The following is a 25,555-nucleotide window of genomic DNA, read 5'->3' on the forward strand; positions in this document are numbered from 1 at the left end:
AATACTCTGTCTCTCACCTGTTTCTCATTATTACCTGTATTGCTGCCACCTGTGTCTCATTGTGCTCCACCTATCATCTGCCCCTCTGTTTATCGCTCAGTGTATTTCAGCCCTGTGTCTCCACCTGTTTGTTTGGGGGGTGGTGCAGGGATTATAGGTTATGATGGATAATCAGGAATAGGGTACTAGGATGGCCAAAGGGGAAGATAAAGTGTAGGTTAGGGTATGTGTGATTGGGTGAAGGGATTTAAGAATGTAAGTCTATTGCACACTCTGGAGCAGAAGGTGGTGGTAATGCACCATTAAGCTGGGTGCCAACTGCTGTAAAACAAGATTGAGAAGAAGATGACCTGTTTGTTGCCAGATTGTGCCAGTTAGTTTTCCTGAGCCTTTCCAGCATTTGTATCTGTACTCTGTCTGTCTGAATATTGACTCTGCCTGTTTCCTGACTCTGGTTTCTGGATTTCTCTGGAACTTTTGATCTCTGCCTGAACTTTGATGCTGACTTTGTTGCCTCTCTGGATTTGTTACTCAAGAAATATCATAGTGTGAACAGCACTTAGTCTGTGATTGGGTCCCTGTTTCAGTGTCCTGACAAAAGCCTGTTTTTCTTGTTGTCTATACAAAGCATTCCATAACACCTGTACATTAAGGTGGTATAAACAGAAAGGCAATAGTGGTTGTCATTATGGAGTAAGTGTAGTGCAGGGAGACAATATGATACAAGGGCCATGATGAGCTGAATTGCAATCTGGCTGATCAAGCTTGTGCTAGTGATACAGTGATATTTGGCAAGTGGCTCACAGAACTACTAGATAGTCTTGTAACACACATCAAAGTTGCTGGTGAACGCAGCAGGCCAGGCAGCCTCTGTAGGAAGAGGTGCAGTTGACGTTTCAGGCCGAGACCCTTTGACTTAGTCCTGACGAAGGGTCTTGGCCTGAAACGTTGACTGTACCTCTTCCTACAGAGGCTGCCTGGCCTGCTGCATTCACCAGCAACTTTGATGTGTGTTGCTTGAATTTCCAGCATCTGCAGAATTCCTGTTGTTTGAGATAGTCTTGTAAGTAGTTTTCATTGATTCTATTGTACTCCTTTGTTTTACTGTGAATGTCTGCAAGAAAATGAATCTCAGGGTAGTATTTGGTGATGTGTACTTTGATAATAGAATATAGAATAGTACAGCACAGTACAGGCCCTTTGGCCCACAATGTTGTGCTGACCCTCAAACCCTGCCTCCCATATAAGCTCCCACCTTAGATTCCTCCATATACCTGTCTAGTTGTCTCTTAAACTTCACTAGTCTATCTGCCTCCACCACCGACTCAGGCAATGTATTCCACACACCAACCACGTTCTGAATAAAAAACCTTCCTCTAATATCCCCCTTGAACTTCCCACCCCTTACCTTAAAGCCATGTCCTCTTGTATTGAGCAGTGGTGCCCTGGAGAAGAGGTGCTGGCTATCCACTCTATCTATTCCTCTTATTATCTTGTACACCTCTATCATGTCTCCTCTCATCCTCCTTCTCTCCAAAGAGTAAAGCCCTAGCTCCCTTAATCTCTGATCATACTGCATACTTTCTAAACCAGGCAGCATCCTGGTAAATCTCCTCTGTACCCTTTCCAACGCTTCCACATCCTTCCTATAGTGAGGCGACCAGAACTGGACACAGTACTCCAAGTGTGGCCTAAGCAGCGTTTTATAGAGCTGCATCATTACATCCCGACTCCTAAACCCTATCCGTCGACTTATGAAAGCTAACACCCCATAAGCTTTCTTAACTACCCTATCCACCTGTGAGGCAACTTTCAGGTATCTGTGGACATGTACCCCGAGATCCCTCTGCTCCTCCACACTACCAAGTATCCTGCCATTTACTTTGTACTCTGCCTTGGAGTTTGTCCTTCTGAAGTGTATCACCTCACACTTCTTCGGGTTGAACTCCATCTGCCACTTCTCAGCCCACTTCTGCATCCTAATAAAACTTAACTTTGAACTTTGAAAAATAGCTGAATTGCAGAGAACATAAATCTCAGAGGGAGAATCTCTGCTAAGCTGAATCTGAGAGTGAGGATACCAGAGAAGATCCTCCAAGAAGCAAAATCTCAGAAAAGGTGTTCCTGGACACAGAATATCAGAGAAGCAAAATCTTCATTGTACAAGATGTCCATTGAAGAGCCTGATAATATTGGGATAGCAGCTGCCCTCGAGCTTGGTGCTACATGCCTTCAGACTTCTGCCTGATGAAAAAGGGGTGAGGAGAGAATGTCATGGATGGGGGGTGGGGAGGAGGTCCCTGATTATCTTAGATAGGCATGCAGATGATAGGAAAAATGGAGGGCTATGTAGGATTGAAGGGTTAGGTTCCTCTTAAAATTGGTTAAAAGGTTAGCACAACATCATGGGCTGAAGGGCCTGTACTGTGCTGTATTCTATGATCACTTCTTTCCTAAGGCAGTGAGAAGTGTAGATGAAGTCAGTAGAAAGGAGGCAGGTTTTTTCAAATTTAATGGAAGGGTCGTAAACCACACTTCTAATTTTTTCCAAAGTTAAACACAACATAGTTTGTGAAAACTAAAGAATTAGGGGTAGGCCATTTAGAACGGAGTTGAGGAAAAACTTTTTCACCCAGAGAGTGGTGGATATATGGAATGCTCTGCCCCACAAGGCTGTGGAGGCCAAGTCTCTGGATACTTCCAAAAAAAGAGATGGATAGAGCTCTTAAAGATAGTGGAATCAAAGGTTATGGGGATAAGGCAGGAACTGGATACTGATAGTGGATGATCAGCCATGATCACAGTGAATGGTGGTGCTGGCTCGAAGGGCCGAATGGCCTACTCCTGCACCTATTGTCTTTTGAAATATAGTAGGAGGGTTAATCTCTTTCCAATCCTGCAAAATGGATCTTCTAGCCATTAAAGTAAGAAATGCAATCATCCGACGAGCTGAAGAGGTTAAATGATTTGATTCTATAATTGGTAACCCAAAAATAGCAGTAATTAGGTGAGATTGTAAGTCCGTATTCAAAGCTGTTGAAATAATGTCAAAAATATCTTTCCAATATTTTTCCAACAAAGGACATGACCAAAACATGTGAGTCAAAGAAGCTATCTCAGAATGACAAATAATCACACATAGGATTTATACAAGAGTAATAAGAGTAAACTTGGAGGCCATTTATTCAACATTTTCATATGATGTAATTTGACCATTTCCAAACTTATTTTACTTCTCTGTACTGTTGGCTGAGAGGAACGGAGTCATCGACACTAAAGTTTTCTTTTTTCCCATTTCTTACGATGTTAAAACAGCCCAGGTCTTTTTTCAGTTTAGTTGATTAATTCTGTTTAGATTAGTTCTTTTTTGAGGGAGTTATTTTTTTTGTTTTTGTTTTTTTTTTCTTTTTTCATGATTTTTGTCCGGATTTTTTTTGATCTGTATTATTCATTGGTATCCTATATGATTGGGAGTTTTGTTAATTAAGTACTATTTAGTTCTATAATTACTCATGTTAAGTACAACAATGTATTTCCAATAATTTTGTGCTATTATTATGTTATGTTTATATTTTATGAAACTAATAAAAAGATTGAAAAAGAAAGAAAGGGAGGCAGGTTTTCATGATGAACATTTCAAATTTACTTGGTCATGGTAAAAGTTCAAATTTCAAAGTTAATTTATTATCAAAGTACATATATGGTATGTCACCATGGACAAACCTAAGCTTTGTTTTCTTGTAGGCATACTCAGTAAAACTATGGAATATTATCCATAACAGAATCAATGAAAGACCACCCAGCTAGGGCATTCACCCAGAGTGCAGGAGACAACAAACTGTGCAAATACAGAAATAAAGAAATAAGAACAATAAGTAAGCAAGCAATAAATATTGAGAACATGAGATGAAAAGTCCTCGAAAGTGAATCCATTAGTTGTGGAAGCATATCAATGATGGGGCGAGTGAAGTTATCCCCTTTGGTTCAAGAGCCTGATGGTTGAGGATAGTTGTTCCTGAACTTGGTGATGTGGGTCCTGAGGCTCCTTCCTGATGGCAGTGGTGAGAAGAGAGCATGTCCTGGGTGGCGGGTAACTCTGATGCTGCTTTCCTGCAACAGTGTTTCGTGTAGATGTGCTCATGGGGGGCAGGGCTTCACCTGTGATGGGCTGGGCCATATCCACTACCTCTTAGCAACACGCACAAAATGCCACAGGAACTTGGCAGGCCAGGCAGCATCTATGGAAAAGAATACAGACAATGTTTTGGGCCGAGAGCCTTCGGCAGGTCCCGACCCAAAATGTTGACTGTACTCTTTTCTATAGTTGCTGCTTGACCTGCCGAGTTCCTCCAGCATTTTGTGTGCGTTGCCTGCATTTCCAGCATCTGCAGATTTTCTCTTGTTAGTGATTGGTTGACGATTACTTGTAGGATTTTTCATTCAAGGGCAATAGTGTTTCCATAGCAGGTCAATATACTTTCCAATATACATCTATAGAAGTTTGTCAACATTTTAGATGTCGAATATTTGCAAACTTCTATGGAAGTAGAGGCGTTGCCGTGCTTTCTTTGTAATTGCACTTGTCTGCTGGGTCTGGGACAGGTCCTCTGAAATGAGAACACTGAGGAATTTAATGTTGCTGACCCTCTCTACCACTGATCCTCCGATGGGGATTGGCTCACGGACCTCTGGGACTGTCACAATCTGGAAAGACAGTTGCCACACCTGATTGTGATGAATCTAGATAGGATGTTCTTCTGTGGTGCATCTGTAAAAATTGATGAGGATAACCATGGTCCTATTGAATGGGGGAGGGGGGCAGGAGCTGGATGGAGGGGTTTACTACCCCATTCCTACTTTAGATATTTTACAGAGAAAAACTGAAAAAAGGACCCCATGATGTTATTTTGAAGAATGAATGAATCCGAAAGTCATGATCCTATTTAACCCTTGCTCTAAGGGTTCAAAAAGTTCAAAGTTTATTATCAAAGTACGTATTTGTACGTACATACTACCCTGAGATTGATTTTCTTGCGGGCATTCACAATAGATGCAAAGAACCCCAAACGAATCAATGAAAAAAACGACAGAAAGAAGCTGATGATCGCACTCAGAAGATGACAAATTGAACAAATGAAAAAATAAATAAATATTAAATAGTACTAAGAACACTGTGCTTAGTACAGCTTTTAAAGAGCATCAGCAGCGTATGCTTGTGTTCAAGAGGAGTGATTTTTGTCACAGTTAGTTGGCAAGAAATAAGCAGGAAGACAATTCAGAACTGCTTTGCTCACTGCGGTTTCAAGCATTCAGGCTTGGAGATCCCAGAAATGGCCGGGAGTGAAAACGAAACAATTTCACTACTTCAACAAGTTAGGAACTACCAAGAATTTGAAGGTGTTGATAATCATCTTGACTATTACAATGAAAATGAAGATTTGGAGGATGCAACATTCGAAGACACTGTGTGAAGGCAGCTCACTACCTGCACTAGGTATCCGCACTGAATTTGTTTACTTACCGTCAGTCAAAAGAACATGGCAGCGTACTCTGGACAAATTTCTCCGTCGATGACTATTAGGAACTAAAACACAGTTTGATAGTACTGTCATAGTAATAAGGTGTCTTAACTGTTCTGTATCTCATTTAAATAAATATAAATGCATCCATGAATATGTACATAAATTATGGGCATATGGTCTTATAATTTATTGCTGAGTTAAACAGTTTGTCTAGGAGGTAGTGACCATATTATGATAAGTTTTAATCCACAATTTGAGAGGGAGAAGGGAAAATCGGCAGTGACAGTATTACAGTTGAACAAAGGGGACTATGGAGTCTTGAGGGAGGAGCTGGCCAAAGTTGACTGGAAAGATACCCTAGCAGGGATGACAGTGGAACAACAACGGCAGGTATTTCTGGGAATAAAACAGAAGGTGCAGGATCAGTTCATTCCAAAGAGGAAGAAAGATTCTAAGGGGAGTAAGGGGCGACCGTGGCTGACAAGGGAAGTCATGGACAGTATAAAAATAAAAGAAAAGAAGTATAACATAGCAAAGACGAGTGGGAAGCTAGAGGATTGGGAAGCATTTAAAGAGCACAGAGGATAACTAAAAAGGCAATACGGGGAGAAACGATGAGATACAAAGGCAAGCTAGCCAAGAATATAAAGGAGGATAGTAAAAGCTTCTTTAGGTATGTGAAAAGGAAAAAAAGTAGTTAAGACCAAAGTTAGGCCCTTGAAGACAGAAAAGGGTGAATTTATTGTGGGGAACGAGGAAATGGCAGACAAGTTGAACAGGTACTTTGGATCTGTCTTCACTAGGGAAGACACCAACAATCTCCCAGATGTAATAGTGGCCAGAGGACCTAGGGTAATGGATGAATTGAAGGAGATTCACATTAGGCAGAAAATGGTGTTGGATAGACTGATGGGACTGAAGGCTGATAAATCCCCAGGGCCTGATGGTCTGCACCTCAGGGTACTTAAGGAGGTGGCTCTAGAAATCGTGGACGCATTGGTAATTATTTCCCATGTTCTATAGATTCAGGATCAGTTCCTGATGACTGGAGGGTAGCTAATGTTATCCCACTTTTTAAGAAAGGAGGGAGAGAGAAAACAGGAAATTATAGACCAGTTAGCCTGACATTAGTGGTGGGGAAGATCCTGGAGTCAATTATAAAGGATGAAATAGTGGCACATTTGGATAGCAGTAACAGGATCGGTCCAAGTCAGCATGGATTTACGAAGCGGAAATCATGCTTGACTAATCTTCTGGAATTTTTTGAGGATGAAACTATGAAAATGGACAAGAGAGAGCCAGTAGATGTAATGTACCTGGACTTTCAGAAAGCCTTTGATAAGGTCCCACATAGGAGATTAGTGGGCAAAATTAGAATACATGATATTGGTGGTAGGGTACTGACATGACCCAGAGAGTTGTGGATCTGTGGAATGCTCTGCTTCAGAAGGCAGTGGAGGCCAATTCTCTGGATGTTTTCAAGAAAGAGTTAGATAGAGCTCTTAATGATAGCAGAGTGAAGGGATATAGGGAGAAATCAGGAAAAGGGTACTGATTGTGGATGATCAGCCATGATCACAGTGAATGGTGGTGCTGGCTCGAGGGCTGAATGGCCTGCTCCTGCACCTATTGTCTATTGTCTTTTTTAGACCATTTTAACTATTTCCATAAAACTTTGGCTAATTGGAACAGCCACTTACTTGGGCCAAAATGTACTGGTCCTGATGTGTCCTAATTAACGAGAATCTACCATAATAGTAAATAAATAAATAATACTGAGAACATGAGTTGTAGAGTGCTTGAAATTGAGTCCATAGGTTATGGAATCAGTTCAGTGTTGAGGTGAGTGAAGTTATCCATGCTGGTTCAGGAGTCTGGGAAATGGGATTACTCAATGAGCTGGTATATATTTGCTGGCTACATGACCTCCTTTGATCATTTGTGTGGAAGTACAGAATTATGTACCGTCCCAGCGAAAGCTCATAGGTCACTCAGGAAGCTTCCTCAAATGATTCACCTCAGCAGAACTGATAAGTTCCATGTGTCATGCATCACACATCTGGTAGATTTTGAGTGTGATCATCATCTGCTTTTGAACTCAAGTTCAAAAGCTCAATTTCAAAGTTCGAAGTACATTTATTAACAAAGTATGTATACCATATACAACCTTGAGAATCAACCTCTTCCAAGCAGCCACAAAACAAAGAAACACACTAGAATCTGCAAAAAAAAACCCCACACCACAAAGACCGTCAAACATCCAATGTGCGAAAAGAGAAGAAATCGTACAAACATTAAAAATAGTCAACAAATAATATGCAGTACGTGAATTGCAGAGTCCCTGAAAGTGAGTCCACAGATTAGCGCTGCGGCCAGTTCAGGGTACCTGCTTGCTGCAGGCCACAGCGGTAAAGTCAGTTCAGGTGGGAACTGTATGCTGTTTCAACACCATTGTGCTGAGATCGGCCATGGAGTGTCTGTGAAAGTACGTGCCTGATGCTGTCGATGGCTAGCATTTAGATTCTGTCAGAACTAATTACATTCCAGGAAATTAGGACTTTATTCCCTGGACCATAGGAGAACGAGGGGAGATTTGATAGAGGAATACAGATCACAGAGCAGTTTCTGCTTGGCTTAACCTGTCTGCGTTTTCATCCAAACGAGTCTGTGAGATGACTGGTAGTGAAGCACATTAACTCCATGACTCTATAGTTACGAGTTGTACCGATAGGGTAAATGCGAGCAGGCTTTTGTACTGAGGTTGTGTGAGACTACAACTAGAGGTCATGGGTTAAGGGTGAAGGGTGAAAGTTCTGAGAATGTTATTCTCGCGGTGTCGCTCAGCCAAAGCACTGTTGCTTTTTTGGAATTGCTGTGAGCGAACTCTCGTCACCTTCTCTCATTGGAGTCTGTCTTTCCTCTGCCCTTGGCTTCCGATATTGCCAGCACTCATCGTCATACTCCTATCAGATTCATTCTTCTCCGCCCTTCACCTTTCCAACTCTCCTGGATCCGCCAATCATATTCCAGCTTGTCCCCCTTCCCCTCCCCCCTCCCCCACCCCACCATTTTATTCTGGAGTCTTCCCCCTTTCTTTCCAGTCCTGATGAAGAGTCTTCGCCCGACTCCCTAGATGCTGCCTGACCTGCTGAGTTCCTCCAGCATTCTGTATGTGCATGTTGCTCCCTTTCGTCCTCCTGCGATGTAGCCAGGCAATTCACTTGATTGTTCCAAACCCATGGGCACAGTGAAAAGAGGGGGAGGGAAACCCTCAGTGTGATTGCCATCTGCCGACACAGCCAAAGCAGATTACCTGGCCCTCATCCTTTTGCTGTTCATGGGATCTTGCTGCGTGCCAATTAGCCTCAGCTTTCAAGGAACTGTGGAGAGTTGTGGACACAGCTCAGCACGTCAAGGAAAACAGCCTCCCCTCCATGGACTCTGTCTGTACTTCTCACTGCCTCAGTAAAGCAGCCAGTATGACTAAAAACCCCACCCACCCCAAGACATTCTCTCTCCTCTCTCCTCCTGTTGGGCAGAAGATACAAAATCCTGAAAGCACGTTCCACCAGGCTCAAGGACAGCTTCTACCACACTGTCATAACTTCCGCCTGCTGAGTGGTGAGCGGGAGGAGTGAGAAATTCTGGGGTGGGAAGGGTCCTTCATTATGTTGACGCTTTCCCTAGACAGTGTGAAGTATTGCTGGAGCCAATAGAGAGGAGGCTGGTTTGCATGATTGTCTGGGCTACGCCTTCAACTCAGATTAACTTTATCAAACGATTAGATTTAAATATTAGCTCTATTTGTCACATGTACATTGAAACTTTTGGCATTGGAGAGGGTCCAGAGGAGGTTCACAAAAATGATCCTGGGAATGAAAGGGTTAACACATGAGGAGCATTTGATGGCTCTGGGTCTGTACTCACTGGAGTTTAGAAGAATGAGGAAGGATCTCATTGAAACTTATGGAATAATAAATGGCCTAGATAGAGCAGATGTTTCTTATTGTGAGGGAGCCCAGGACCAGAGGGCACAGCCTCAGAATAGAAGGATGTAGCTTTAGAACAGAGATGAGGGGGAATTTCTCTAGCCAGAATGTGGTGAATCTGGGGAATTCATTGTCACAGATGACTGTTGAGGCCAAATCATTAGGTATATTTAAAACGGAAGTTGATAGATTCTTGATTAGTTAGGGTGCCTACGGTTACAGAGAGGAGGCAAAAGAATGATTCTCTAGCATCACTTTATGGGCATACAATCAATCTATGTATATAAGCTGTATAAGTATTTATATTTATCAAAGTCAAATCAAATTCCAGTTTAATTATCACTCAACCATACCTGAATACAGCTGGACGAAACAGCATTCCTCTGGGGCCAGGGTGCAAAACATACACAGCACATTCAAACGAGCGTGTAAAAAAATATAGCCACGCAAAAAAAGAGACATATATAATCCAAGACCCTGATTGTACAGATTCCCCGCAGTGCACAGCCACTGAAATCCAGCCTGTCATTTTACCGATCGAACACTGGAGGGCAGCACCAATGGGAGAGCCAGTCCCTAACCAAGCATGGATGCCACACTACACCAGCCCCAGTGTCACTCTCCTAGACATAGATTGAGGCTTACCCCTTGCTACAGCTGAGACAATGCAGCTCCCACGCCGCCTGCCTCAACATCAAACAAGGGTAGTAAGCCTATGGCATCTTACATTATCAATGTCCATCAGTCACAAGAGAAACATCCCTGGTTACGCTGCACACTGCCTCACGCACCATCTCCGATGCCTCTGTGTAGCGGGCAGCAACACAGTCTGCGCCCAGACCTGCTCCTCCAAACACAGTCCAGTTCCGCTGACATGCCGGCTGGCCAGCCCCAGTTCCAACACGCCGGCCGGCACCAGTACCGACACACCAACCAACTCTCCCTGGACGCCCCATTCCTCCGATCAACGAGCAGCTCACTGACGGGCTGGAACCACAGCACCTGAAGCTCCAGGAGCCCAGCACCGCCTTGTGATCTTAAAAAAACACATATAACAAAGAGAAAGAGCACTTTACGTAGGCCCCCTCAGAGGCCACTGCGTCTGAACATACTGCCATCTTGCTGGAATTGTGTGTTTTTAATTATTATTATCGTGTTCTTTATCTTTTGTGCTGCATCGGATCTAGAGTAACAATTGTTTTGTTCTTACACTCGTGTACAGTAAATGACATTAAATAATCTTAAATCAGAATGGTCTTGAGAGGGATAATAAATCAGCCATGATGAAATGGCGGAGCAGATCTAATGGGCAAAATGGTCTGATTCTGCTCCTATGTTTTGGTCTTCTGAAATGTCAGAACATACAGTGAAATGTGTCATTTGTGTCAACGATCAACACTGTCTGAGGATGTGCTGGGGGCAGCCTGCAAGTGTCACTGTGATACTGGCACCAACATTGCACGCCCACAACTTACTAGCCCTAACTAACTAATCTGTACATCTTTGGACTGTGGGAGGAAACCAGAGCACCCGGAGGAAACCCACGCAGTCACGGGGAGAACGTACAAACTCCTTCCAGACAGAGGTGGGAATCGAACCCTAATCTTCCTATCACTGGCGCTATAGTGTGTTACGCTAACTGCTACACTACCATGCTACCCAGGGGTAATGTTTTCACCCAGTGGGCAATCTGTGTGTAGATTGAGCAGCCGAAGGAAGTGGCTGAGCCAGGTACATTAACAATGTTTAAAAGACACTTGGAGAGGTACATGGCTGGGAAAGATTTAGAGCCGGGGTTCCCAACCTGCGGTTCACAGAGCCCTCGGTTAGTGGTAGAGGAATAAAGGTATTCACCAGATGCGGGCAAACGGGACAGGACTAGACGGACATCTTTTTCAGCATGGGCTGGATGGGCTGAATGGCCTATTGCCCTGCATTATGGCTCTATAAGTAAAGCCTTGTCTGTTTTCAGCTTTAGAGATACAACACAATAACAGGCCCTTCTGGCTCAACAAGCCTACACTGCCCAATTACACCCATGTTACCAACATGGCAACGTATGCACCGGTTTGTCTTTGGAATCTGGGCGGAAACCGGAGCACCCGGAGGAGCCCACGAGGTCACGGGGAGAAGGTACAAACTCCTTACAGACAGCGGCGGGAATGCAATGCAGGTCACTGGTGCTGCAAAGCACTACATTACAACGCCATCCCTAATCTTAGTTTTGTTCTGATGACTAATCTCCCTTGTTTCTTGCAGCCACGTTCCAGAACTCCTATAGGGAATCCTGGAAGATTGGCAAAGGGCCGGGCACAAAGACTCAGAGATCCTAATTTGGCTTGGTCATGCATGGAATTGGTCTGAAAATTGTGCCAAACAATATACTGTGCAAATGTAATCTATTCTTGGAGAAAAGTCAAAGGAAGGGCCAATTTGATTTCAAAGTGCTGATGTTTTTTTTTCCCTCTTGACTAACAGAGAATGTTTGGTAATCGTCCAGTTCAACCTGGGCCGCAGACTGCTCGAGATACCAGCTCTGACAGATGGTAACACATATGCACAGCGATAATTTGACCGTGAGATGAGCCAGGCACTAGCGACGTCGACTAAAACTGGAAACCAGTGCCTTTCTGACATGCGCCGTTGAATCTTCTCTGAGCCTTGCCTTGAGCTGTTGGCAAGATTTCAGAGGGCTCAGCTCTGGCTTTGAGGCCTTGAGGCTCTGAGGCTTTATAAGGCATTCTTCAGGCCACACTTGGAGTATTGTGAGCAGTTTTGGGCCCCTTATCTGAGAAAGAATGTGCTGGCATTGGAGAGGGACCAAAGGAGACTCACAAGAATGATACGGTTAATGTATGAGGAGTGTTTGATGGATCTGGGCTTGTACTCACTGTTTAGAAGAATGAAGGGGGATATCATTAAACCCATCAACTATTGAAAGGCCTAGATGGAGTGGACAAGGATAGGATTTATCTTATAGTGGAGGGGAGGTGGATGGGATGGTCACAGCCATATGCCCTTCCTTGAAACCCTGTATTTCCATAGCCTGGGAAATGACAGGAAGGACCAGGAACAGCATAACAGTGCTGACATTACATTTTGCAGTTTGATAATATTTTACTTTACTTTGTTTTATTGTCGCCAAACAACTGATACTAGAGCATACAATCATCACAGCGATATTTGATTCTGCGCTTTGCGCTTCTTGGATTACAAATCAATAGTAAATATTAAAAAATGTAAAATTTAAATTATAAATCATAAATAGAAAATAGAAAGGGGAAAGTAAGGTAGTGCAAAAAAAAACCGAAAGGCAGGTCCGGATATTTGGAGGGTACGGCCCAGATCTGGGTCAGGAACCGTTCAGCAGTCTTATCACAGTTGGAAAGAAGCTGTTCCCAAATCTGGCCGTACGAGTCTTCAAGCTCCTGAGCCTTCTCCCGGAGGGAAGAGGGACGAAAAGTGTGTTGGCTGGGTGGGTCGTGTCCTTGATTATCCTGGCAGCACTGCTCTGACAGCGTGCGGTGTAAAGTGAGTCCAAGGACGGAAGATTGGTTTGTGTGATGTGCTGTGCCATGTTCACGATCTTCTGCAGCTTCTTTCGGTCTTGGACAGGACTTCCATACCAGGTTGTGATGCACCCTAGAAGAATGCTTTCTATGGTGTATCTATAAAAATTAGTGAGGGTTTTAGGGGACAGGCCAAATTTCTTTAGCTTTCTCAGGAAGTAAAGGCGCTGGTGGGTCTTCTTGGCAGTGGACTCTGCTTGATTGGACCAAATCAGGTCATTTGTGATATTGACTCCGAGGAACTTAAAGCTTTTGACCTGTTCCACTTGTGCACCACTGATGTAAATTGGGTCATGCGGTCCGCTACTCGTTCTCAAGTCAACAACCAATTCCTTCGTCTTGCTGACGTTTAGGGATAGGTTATTGTCTTCACAGCATGCCACCAGGTTCTTAATTTCCTCTCTGTACTCAAACTCATCATTACCCGAGATACGGCCTACAATTGTGTGTCATCAGCAAACTTATATATTGAGTTCGATGGAAACCTGGCTACACAATCATGGGTGTACAGTGAGTACAGCAGGGGGCTGAGTACACAGCCTTGTGGGGCACCAGTGCTCAGAGTGACTGTAGAGGAGAGCTTGTCCCCTATTTTTACAGCCTGGGTCCTATCTGTGAGGAAGTTGAAGATCCAGCTGCAGATCTGAGTGCTAAGGCCCAGGTCCCAGAGCTTAGGAATCAGTTTATTTGGAATGATGGTATTAAAGGCAGAGCTGTAAGTCAATGAAAAGGAGCCGTACTTATGCATCTTTATTCTCCAGATGTTCGTCAAGAAGAGAAGCGCCACAGTTATTGATATTCCCAGCCTTTTCTTTTCACCCAGTGATCTCATTTAGACCCTGCCATAGTCTACCGGCATCCCTCTGGTTAGCCTGGGCTTCCAACTTGGCTCGATATTGCCTCTTGGCGCCCTTAATGGCTTTCCTGAGTTCACACTGGATTCCATGTAGCGACTGGTATTCCTGGAACTAAAAGCTGCAGCTCTAGCCTTTAAAAGGGACTTGACCTCATAATTCATCCAAGGTTTCCCGTTAGGGAATATCCGGATCTTCTTGTGAGACACACAGTCCTCTGTGCATTTCCAAATAAAGTCCATGACAGCTGAGGCATACTCATCGAGGTTAGCTGCGGAGTCCTTGAATACTAACCAGTCCACCGATTCAAAGCAGTCACGGAGGACCTCATCCGTTTCCTCCGTCCAATGCGACACCAGTTTTGACACCGTGACCTCCCGCTTCAGTTTCTGTTTGTAAGCCGAGAGGAGGAGTACAGCCTGATGGTCCAATTTTCCAAAGTGAGGTCATGGGATGGAACGGTAGGCATCCTTGACTGTTGTGTAACAGTTGTCAAGTATATTCTGGCCTCTAGTGGGGCAGGAGACATGTTGGTATAACTTTGGCAGCGCCTTTCTGAGGTTGGCCTGGTTAAAGTCCCCGGCTGTAATGAGAAAAGCCTCCGGGTACCTGTCTCAAGTTCACTGATGTTGGCATACAGTAATCACATACAAAATGTCGATATTATGTACATTGCAGATCTAATTCTTCCAGAGGTCCAGCCTCACTTCTCCTTGAATAATTATGACTGATGATGGGGCTATGTGGAGAAAGTAGAATGACGATATACAGCCTACATTCCAGGAATCCAGGAATAAATCAGCCCATAGATTTATTTGTGGTTGATTTCAACCTAACTGAACTGTACAGATTTCCAATAAATTTTTATTTAAAAATATATGGCATGCACTGAGAAAACAGGTGGCTGGAACACGCTGAGGTTCCCTTTTAATAAATGGACTATTTAGTCACAGCTGTGATTTATATCTTTATTGCCTGAACAATTGGTAGTGTGAGTGAAGGATAAACGTGGTAAATAATGAAAGATCCCTGCGAGAGAATATTTCAAGTCCTGTGAAAGTGGGCAAACAGCATATCATGGTAAATAATGGCTCACTTACAGAAGGGAGGCTCATTGCATGGAATGACGACAGCATGAGCCTCCCTTCTATAAGTGAACCATTATTACATGGTTAAGTTGTAGTACATAGTGTCATTATTCCACACCATAAACCTCCAGATGATCTCTCTGTATTTTCCCCATAGACAGGAAACACTCCATTCAAATTCTTAGATAAAAGTTAACCAATCACATAGCATCTATTCAAATAATGCAATAGTAAGAGAAGCTTCCAGAATTATGCAAGTGTAACCGCTAACGGACATACTGAACAACAGCATATACATACTATGACCACTAGGGGGACACACTGAACAATTGCATATACATACTGTGACCACTAGGGGGACACACTGAACAACTGCATATACATACTGTGACCACTAGGAAACATGCTAAATAGTTACATGCGCATAAATAGTTATTTAAAAATATCAGCAGGTAATTAATTGTTAAACTGCAAAGAAAATAACACTTAAAGCATCTAATCTAACACAATGCAGAGGAGCTATTTCCCTTGTGAGAGGGATGAAAAACCAGGAGGTATAGATTTAAAGTATCTTTTTGCTTGTGGCACTTTGTTCCACAGAGACTTTGATCCTCTGTGGGACCAGGACCTGTTCCTTTGTGGCATTGTTTTATTATTGTGGTGGCAGGTTGGAGATAGGAGATGTAAGGTTTTCCTTCCCTCTTCTAGGCTGCAGGTCAACCTTGGGCAAAGTGTAGCATCTGAATAAACCCCTGCGCTCACCCAGTCAGGGTCATGAGAAGCCATGGGAACAGGTGGTGGATGGTCGTATGAGCAGCTGGTGCATATCACAAGTCCTGGTTATGTGACCACAGATGTCAGCTAGACAATCTCTGAAGAGTATTGATAACGGCTGGAGTTACCCACCTTGTAAAGGCACTGCCCAGAAGAAGGCAATGGCAAATCACTTCTGTAGAAAAATTTGCCAAGAACAATGATGGTCATGGAAAGACCATGATCGTCTACATCTTACGACACAGCACATAATGAAGATGATAGTTACGGTACTGGCAAACTACTTCTGTAGAAAAATTTGCCAAGAACAATCATATTGTCCATGTTCTACAACACGGCACATAACAAACAAAAGAATATATTGAGGTACAGTGAAAAACTTTACATTGCACACCTTCCAGATGGATCAGTTATTGGCAAAAGTGAATTGAGATGGTGCAAAGATAAAGCGGGCCAGCCCCAGAACAACCTTAGGTTGTGTTGGTTGTTCAAGTTCAAAGCAAATTTATTATCAAAGTACATTTATATCACCATATACTGTACACCCTGAGATTCACTTTCTTGTGGGTATTCACAGTAAATCTAAGAAGCACAAGAGAATCAATGAAAGACTGCACCCAACAGAATGGACAAATATAGGAGCAGAAGAAGGCCATTTAGCCTATCAAGTCTGCTCCGCCATTCAATCATGGGCTAATCCAATTTTTCCAGTCGTCCCCCCCCCCCTTGCCTTCTCCCCATATCCTTTGATGCCCTGGCTAATCAAGAAAGTATCTATCTCTGCCTTAAATGCACCCAATGACTTGGCCTCCACAGCCACTCGTGGCAACAAATTCCACAGATTTACCACCCTCTGACTAAATTAATTTCTCCGCATCTCTGTTCTAAAAGGATGTCCTTCAATCCTGAAGTTGTGCCCTCTTGTCCTAGACTCCCCTACCTTGGGAAATAACTTTGCCATATCTAATCTGTTCAGGTCTTTTAACATTTGGAATATTTCTATGAGATCCCCCCTCATTCTCCTGAACTCCAGGGAATACAGCCCAAGAGCTGCCAGACATTCCTCATATGGTGGCCCTTTCATTCCTGGAATCATTCTCGTGAACCTTCTCTGAACCCTCTCCGAAGTCAGTATATCCTTTCTAAAATAAGGAGCCCAAAACTGCACACAATACTCCGAGTCTGGTCTCACGAGTGCCTTATAGAACATCAACATCACATCCCTGCTCTTATACTCTATTCCTCTAGAAATGAATGCCAACATTGCTTTCGCCTTCTTCACCACCGACTCAACCTGGAAATTAACCTTTAGGTATACTGCACAAAGACTCCCAAGTCCGTTTGCATCTCTGCATTTTGAATTTTCTCCCCATCTAAATAATAGTCTGCTCATTTCTTCCACCAAAGTGCATAACCATACACTTTCCAACATTGTATTTCATTTGCCACTTCTTTGCCCATTCCCCTAAGCTATCTAAGTCTCTCTGTTTCCTCAACCCTACCTGCTCCTCCACCAATCTTTGTATCATTGGCAAATTTAGCCACAAATCCATTAATCCCATTGTCTAAATCATTGACATACATTGTTAAAAAGCAGCGGTCCCAACACCGACCCCTCTGGAACTCCAATGGTAACCAGCAGTGAGTCAGAATAGGATCCTTTTATTCCCACTCTCTGTTTTCTGCCGATCAGCCAATGCTCCACCCATGCTAGTAACTTTCCTGTAATTACATGGGCTCTTATCTTGCTAAGTAGCCTCATGTGTGGCATCTTGTCAAATCCAAGTACACCATATCTACTGCATCTCCTTTGACTACCTTGCTTGTAATTTCCTCAAAAATTGCATTAGGTTAGTCAGGCAGGATTTCCTTTCAGGAAACCATGCTGGCTTTGGCCTATCTTGTCATGAGCCTCCAGGTACTCTGTAATCACATCCCTAACAATTGATTCCAACAACTTCCCAACCATTGATGTCAGACTAACAGGTCTATAGTTTCCTCTCTGCTGCCCCTCACCATTTCTAAATAGCAGAGTAACATTTGCAATTTTCCAGTAATCCAGTACAATGCCAGGATCTATCAATTCTTGAAAGATCATTGTTAATGCCTCCGCAATCTCTCCAGCTACTTCCTTCAGAACACGAGGGTGCATTCCATTAGGTCCAGGAGATTTATCTACCCTCAGACCATTAAGCTTCCTGAGCACCTTAGTGATGGGATGAGTGAAGTTATCCCTTTGGTTCAAGAGCCAGATGGTTGAGGGTTATTAACTGTTCCTGAACTTGGTGGTGAGGGTCTTGAAGGTCCTGTACCTCCTTCCTGATGGCAGCAGCAAGAAGAAGGTGTAGCCTGGGTGTTGGGGGTCCCTGATATAATATTCGATGCTGCTTTCCTGTGACAGCGCTCTGTGTAGATGTGCTCAATGATGGGGAGGGCTTTTACCCCTGGTGCACTGAGCTGTATCCACATCTGACACAAGGAAAGACATCCTTGCCATAGAGGGAGTACAGAGAAGGCTCACCAGATTGATTCTTGGGATGGCAGCACTTTCATATGATGAAAGACTGGATCAACTAGGCTTATACTCGTTGGAATTTAGAAGATTGAGGGGGGATCTTATTGAAATGTATAAAATCCTAAAGGGATTGGACAGGCTAGATGCAGGAAGATTGTTCCCGATGTTGGGGAAGTCCAGAACGAGGGGTCACTGTTTGAGGATAAAGGGGAAGTCTTTTAGGACCGAGGTTAGGAAAAACTTCTTCACACAGAGAGTGGTGAATCAGTGGAATTCTCTGCCACAGGAAACAGTTGAGGCCAGTTCATTGGCTATATTTAAGAGGGAGTTAGATATGGTCCTTGTGGCTAAAGGGATCAGGGGGTATGGAGGGAAAGCTGGTACAGGGTTCTGAGTTGGATGATCAGTCATGATCATACTGAATGGCGGTGCAGGCTCAAAGGGCCGAATGGCCTACTCCTGCACCTATTTTCTATGTTTCTATGTTTCTATGACACAAATTACATATCTTATTGTACGCTTCAATGTACATGTGATAAATGAATGAATCTAATCTGACCTGGGTCTGAATCCAACCTCTGGTAGTTTTTTATGGTCATGTGGACCGAGGTGCAATGAAAAACTTTGCTTTACATCTCGTCCATAAAGATCAATCCATTACACATTGCATTAAGGTTGCACAAGGGAAAACAAGAACAGAAAGCAGAGAAAGCGCAGTGCAGGAAGACAATAAGGTGCAAGGCCCTCAGGAGGTAGATTGTGAGGCCAAGAGTCCTTTACATTGTAATTGATGCCATCATTTATGTTACCTCCAAGGAACCAAACGAGCAAAACTTTAACGAGAAAATTCACAGACGCTGAAAATCCAAGTAACGTACACAAAGTGCTGGAGACACTCAGCAGGCCAAGCAGCATCTATGAAAATGAATAAAACAGTTAGCATTTTATGCCGAGTTCCTTCAACAGGACTGGAAAAATGATGAGAAATCAGAGTAAGATGGTGGGGGGAGGGGAGGAGGAAGTAGAAGGTGGTAGGCAATTGGTGAAAACAGGAGGGGGGTGAAGTAAAGAGCTGGGAAGTTGTTTGGTGATGGAGATAAAGGGCTGGAGAAGGAGGAATCAGATAGGAGAGAACAGAAGACCATGGAAGAAATGTCAGACGGCAATTGGAATACTGTGAGCAGTTTTGGGCCTCATATCTACAAATGGATGTGCTGGGATTGGAGAGAATGAGGTTTCAGGGTATTTTGCGGCTCACGATAAACTACGCTCAAGTCAGCATGTAAAATCTTGCCCGATAATTCTGTTGGAGATCTTTGAGGAAATAACAGGCAAAATAGACAGAAGAGAGTCAGTGGATTTTCAGAAGGTCTTTGACAAAATGCAACACATAAGGCTGCTTACCAAGAAAAGAGCCCATGATACTACAGGAAATATATTAGCATGGATAGAAGATTATTTCACTGGCTGAGGGCAAAAATGGGAATAAAGGGGTCTGCACTCAAAAGTTAAAGTCCTAACTTATTCAACCTTCTCCTAAAACTCAGCTCTCAAGCCCTGGCAACATCCTTGTAAATTTTCCCTGTAGTATGACGAAAAGACTACAAGGTACAGGAGCAGAATTAGGCCATTTGGCCCATCGAGTCTGCTCCACTATTCATTCATGGCTGATCCATTATTCCTCCCACCTCCACTCACTCGCCTTCTCCCTGAAAATTTTCGAACTCTGCTTTAAATATACCCAATGACTTAGCCTCCACAGCCATGTATGGCAATGAATTCCACAGATTCACCACCCTCGGCTAAAGAAATTCCTCCTCATTTCTGTTCTAAGGAGGCATCCTTCTATTCTGAGGCTGTGCCCTCTGGTACTAACCTCTCCCATTTTCGGAAACATCCTCTCCACATCTAGGTCTTTCGATGTTCGATAGATTTCAACTAAGTCACCTCTCATCCTTCAAAATTCCAGTGAGCACAGACTATCAAACTATCAGCTATCAAACTCTCCTCATGCATTAACTCTTTCATTTCTGGAATCAGTCTTGTGAATCGCCTTTGGACCGTCTCCAATGCCAACTCTCTCGAGCTTATGGAAATATTTTCTGTATGAAACCAGGCAAAACTCAAAAGAGTTCTTGCTCTAAGTTAGCAGAGTACTAGAGGAACCAACTTGCTAATGTTTGTGTTTTTATAACTGCTCTAATGACAAGGATAATAGCCTTTAAACATTGTGAGAACTCAGTGTGTATCATTAGGACAGATACCAGTGAAAATAATGATTATTGCAGAAGGCATCATAGGAGAAGATGCACATTATCACAGTGGAAATCAGAAGGCAAATATTAACTATTTCCCCTAATCAAAGCAAACATAATCAGAAGAAATTTCAACAGACAATGCACAGCATGTCAGAACACAGAGCTAACAAGGTTAGAATGCATTCCAAATTATTTCCTCCGAATCTTCCCCATCTGTTACTGAGCTTTGGTTATATATCGGGGCACAGAAAATACTGCAGGAAATCAGCAGGTCGGGCAGCATTTAGGGAAATGAATAAACAGTCGATGTTTAGGGCTGAGATCCTTCTTTGGGAATGCAAAGGAAGGAAGAAGATGCCAGATTAAAAAGCTGGGGGGAGGTGAATGAGGACAAGCTTGAAGGTGATCGGTGAAGCCAAATGGGTAGGAAAGGTAAAGGGTTGGAGAAGAAGGAATCTGATAGGAGAGGAGAGTGGACCATGGGAGAACGGTAAGTAGGAGGGGCACAAACAGGAGGTGTTAGGCAGGTAAGGAAAAGAGAAAGAGACCAGAGTGGGAAATGGAAGAAGAGGGAAGGGGCTGGGAAAGAAAAAAATATTACCGGAAAGAGAGATTGATGTTCATGCCATCAGGTTGGAGGCTACCTGGGTGGAATATGAGGTGTTCCTTCTCCACCCTGAGGGCGAGCTCCGTGTGGCAGAAGAGGAGGCCATCGTCTGACATGTCAGACAGGAATGGGAATATGTATCAAAGAGCTAACAATGTTAAATGCATTCCAAAGCATTTCACCCAATCTTTGTTGTCTGCTGCCGAACCTAGAGCTCTGGTTAAACACCAGAGTATTTACATTTTGTTGCAATTCTATATTTGAGAAACTTGATGGTTTTTGGTGAGCTGTTATGAGCTCCCAATTGTATTTATTTGTTTATTTATTGGTGTGTGCCTGCGTGCGTGTCTGTGCATGTGTGTCTGTGCGTGTGTGTCTGCGTATCCATGCGTGCATCCGTGATGATGGATTTTTCATGGCTTTTTACAAGGCGCGGAGCGAGAGAGAGACTGTGTGGCGTGCCATTCCTCACACAGACATTTTCGCAGTATTTTTCCTTTGTTTTATGAGGTCGAGTTGCGATCTGACACTCAACCCGGCACGGATGGAAAGCGTACTCGGGGCGGACCCAACTAGTTTCGAACCCGAGAACCTCCGCTCCCGGGTCTGGCACCGATGTCATTGCGCTACCAGCCGGCCCGAGCTCCCAAATTTATTAAACAGCTAAATCGACTATTGCTAACTGTACTCATTGACGGGTAGTCAAAACTACCCAATGCATGACCTATCCGCCATCACAGACATACTTTACATACAGAAAGCTGCTGGAAAAGGGCAGTAACATCACGAAGGATCCCACCCACCCTCCTCATGGACTGTTTGTCCCACTCCCATCAGGGAAGAGCCTACATAGCATCCACCAGACTCCAAAACAGTTACTTTTCCCAAGCAGTAAAAGTAGTCAACACTCCACCCACTAACCCACCCCTCCACACCCCCAACCACCACCATTTTATCATTTCCTGTCAGTCACTTTATGTACAGACACTCCTGTGCCTAGTGTGTCTTTAGGGACAGACAATCAATCTTTATCTTATGTTAACCAATTTCCCCCGGGATCAATAAAGTATGACTATGACTATTTATATTTATATTTATTGTGTTTTTATTATAATGTTCTTTGTCTCGTTTTGTTTTTTTTTTTGTGCTACCTGGATCTGGAGTAACAATTATTTCATTCTCCTTCACACTTGTGTACTGGAAATGACATTTAACTATTTTGAATGTTGAAGGTACGCCAAGCTGTTACCTATACAGATCCACTCATTACACAGTGCATTGAGATAGTACGAGGGAAAGCAAGAACAGACTGCAGTATAAAGGGTTACAGTTACAGAGAGAGTGCACTGCAAGGACATAACAAGGTAGATTGTAAGGTCAAGAGTCTATCTTGTTGAACTAGGTGATCTTTCAAAATCTTCTAACAGAGGAATGGAAGCTGCCCGTCAGCCTGGTGGTATATGCTTTCAAGCTTTTGAGATGCAAGATTTAAGACTCAAATTTATTTAGATTAGATTAGATTAGATTATGAGGACACACAGTCCTCTTTTATTCTCATTTAGTAATGCATGCATTAAGAAATGGTACAATATTCCTCCGGTGTGATATCACAGAAACACAGGACAGACCAAGACTGAAAAACTGACAAAACTCACATAATTATAACATATAGTTACAACAGTGCAAGCAATACCATAACTTGATGAAGAACAGACCATTAACACGGTAAAAAGTTCAAAGTCTCTCGAAAGTCCCACATCTCACATAGGCGCGAGAAGGAAGAAAATTCTCCCTGCCATACCCGACCACAGTCCGACTCTGAGCCGTCCGAAAACTTCGAGCTCTGTCCAGCCCTCCGACACCAAGTACTGAGCACCATCTCTGCCGAATGCTTCGACCCAGGCCCCGGCTGCCAGCAGCAGGCAAAACATACATCAAAACATACAGTGAAATGTGTCATCTGTGTTAACAACCAACACACCCAAGAGTGTGTTGGGGCAGCCCCTAGGTGTCACCAACAAAACGTGCCCACAATGCCCGGCAGGACAACACAGAACACAACAACATAACAAGCAACAACATCTTATATATCTTCTGCCTGATGAGAGGAGGGAGAGGAGAGAATGTCCGTGGTGGGTGGGGTCATTGATTATTCCGGCTGCTTTAATTACCATAGTAGGGGATTGTTCAATAGTTCTCTCACAGTGGGATGGAACCTGTCCTTGAACCTGGCGGTACGTATTTTCATACTTTGGTATTTTCTGCCCAACAAGAGGGGATGGAGAGAAAGAATGGGGATTATCCAAAGAACTTCTGTCTCTTATAGATTTTTGTTCCTTTTTCCAAAGTAGGGGAACATTGCAGTACCAAACAGAATAACCAACCATCCCTAATTGCTACTGAGAAGGTGGGGGTGATAGGGTGGGGTGGTGAGCTTCCATCTTGAGCCGATCCAGTCCTTTTAGTGACGGTACTCCAATGCTGCTGTTGCAGAGCAAGTTCCAAGACTTATAGAGATACACATGATCTTATAGAGATACGCAAGATCTTATAGAGATACACAAGATCTTATAGGGATACACATGATCTTATAGAGATACGCAAGATCTTATAGAGATACACAAGATCTTATAGGGATTCACATGATCTTATAGAGATACGCAAGATCTTATAGAGATACACAAAATCATGAGGTGTCCAGACAGGGAGAATGCACTCAGATTTTTCCCCCGGGATGTGGAATCAAGACTCAAGGGGACAGGTTTAAGGTGAGAAGGGGAAGATTTATTTCTTTATTTCTTTATATTTATTTAGAGATACACTGTGGAACAGGCCCTAGCAGCCCTTCAAGCTGCACTACCTAGCAACCCCAGGGCAACTTGCAATGCCCAGTTAACCAACCAACCAGTGTGACTGGGTGTGGAAGGAAACCGGAGCACCCAGAGAAAACCCACATATTCCACAGTGAGGACATACAGACTCCTTGGTGATGACGTCGGAATTGAACTCCGAACTCTGAGGTACTGAACTGTAATCGCATCTCGCTAACTGCTAGTCTGTCAAAAAGGTTGTTGTGAAGCGTCTAGTGTGGCAGTGTAATGGGTAGTGCTTGTCGCTCTTTCACTCTTGCTTCCAGCTTCCAGCGCTGCCTAGCAGTCTTGCAAAAACAAGAGCTCAATGCATAAACCTCTACAGAGGACGGGGAGGAGGTCTGGCCCCTGCAGACTTAGCACACAGGCCCACTGACATGTGGACACACCCTGGTGCTCGTGAACCAGATCCCCAGCAATGGGTAAATAGCCCCACTGCCTCGGGAGAGACGAAGACTACGGGAGTAAACCCAGACAGCAAATCCGGAGTGGAGCCCCTGAGGTGGCTGGACGTCATTGAACATCCTTCCGGCAGCTCCTGCAGCTGAGCTGTGCCAAACGTATTGCTTCATTTTCCTCTGGACTACACCAAAGAGACTGAGAGGGGGATCTTGCCAACTGGGCATCCCAGGATCTCCATACCTTCCGCCCAGGCTTGATTTCCATTGTCCTTCGAGACAGACGGTCGCCATCATCATCACTAACCGTCACTCCACTGTGGTGCCCACTGAACTTGACTAAGGAGCTTAATGGGAGCTTGAGAGGCGACTTTTTTTACACAAAGTGTGGTATGTTTTTGGAGTGAGCTGCCCCCAGAAGTGGTTGAAGCAGGTATCCGAAAAGGGCTGGAAAGGCCGGTTCCTCAGTGTATCTCTAAATAAAGAAAGAAATAAGCTTTCCTTTCTCACCTTAAACCTGCACCCTTGAGTTTTGATTCCCCATCCCGGGGGAAAAACTTCCAAAGAGACAGTTGGACAGATACATGGATTTAAAAGGTTTAGAAGGCTATAGACAAAATTCAGCAATTGGGATTAGTTTTGATGTTGAAGGGCTTTTATGATTCTGTGACTTCGATGATATTTCCAAGTCAGAATGAAATGCACCTTGGAGGGGCATGTTCAGGGAGGGGATTCTCCCATTCATCTCCTGTCCCTGGCAGCCTTGGTGATAGAGGCTGCAGGTCTGAAGAGAGTAGGCCAAAGTCAAAGTTCAAGGTACATTTATTATCAAAATATGTATACCAATACAACCTTGAGACTTGTCTTGCAGGCAGTCACAAAACAAAAAAAACACAATAGAATCCGCAAAAAAAAACAAACAGCAAAGACCATCAAACACCCAATGGGCAAAAAAGGAACGAATCGTGCAAACAATAAAAGAAATAAACAGAACATGAACCATAGAGTTCCAGAAAGGGAGACCACAGCCAGCTCAGCACTGAGGGGTGAGTAAAGCCTGTCCAGGAGCCAGATGTCCATAGGCCACAGCCACGGGGCCAGTTCAATACTG

This window comes from Mobula birostris, chromosome 12 (assembly GCF_030028105.1).
Source record: "Mobula birostris isolate sMobBir1 chromosome 12, sMobBir1.hap1, whole genome shotgun sequence".
Classification (NCBI taxonomy): Eukaryota; Metazoa; Chordata; class Chondrichthyes; order Myliobatiformes; family Myliobatidae; genus Mobula; species Mobula birostris.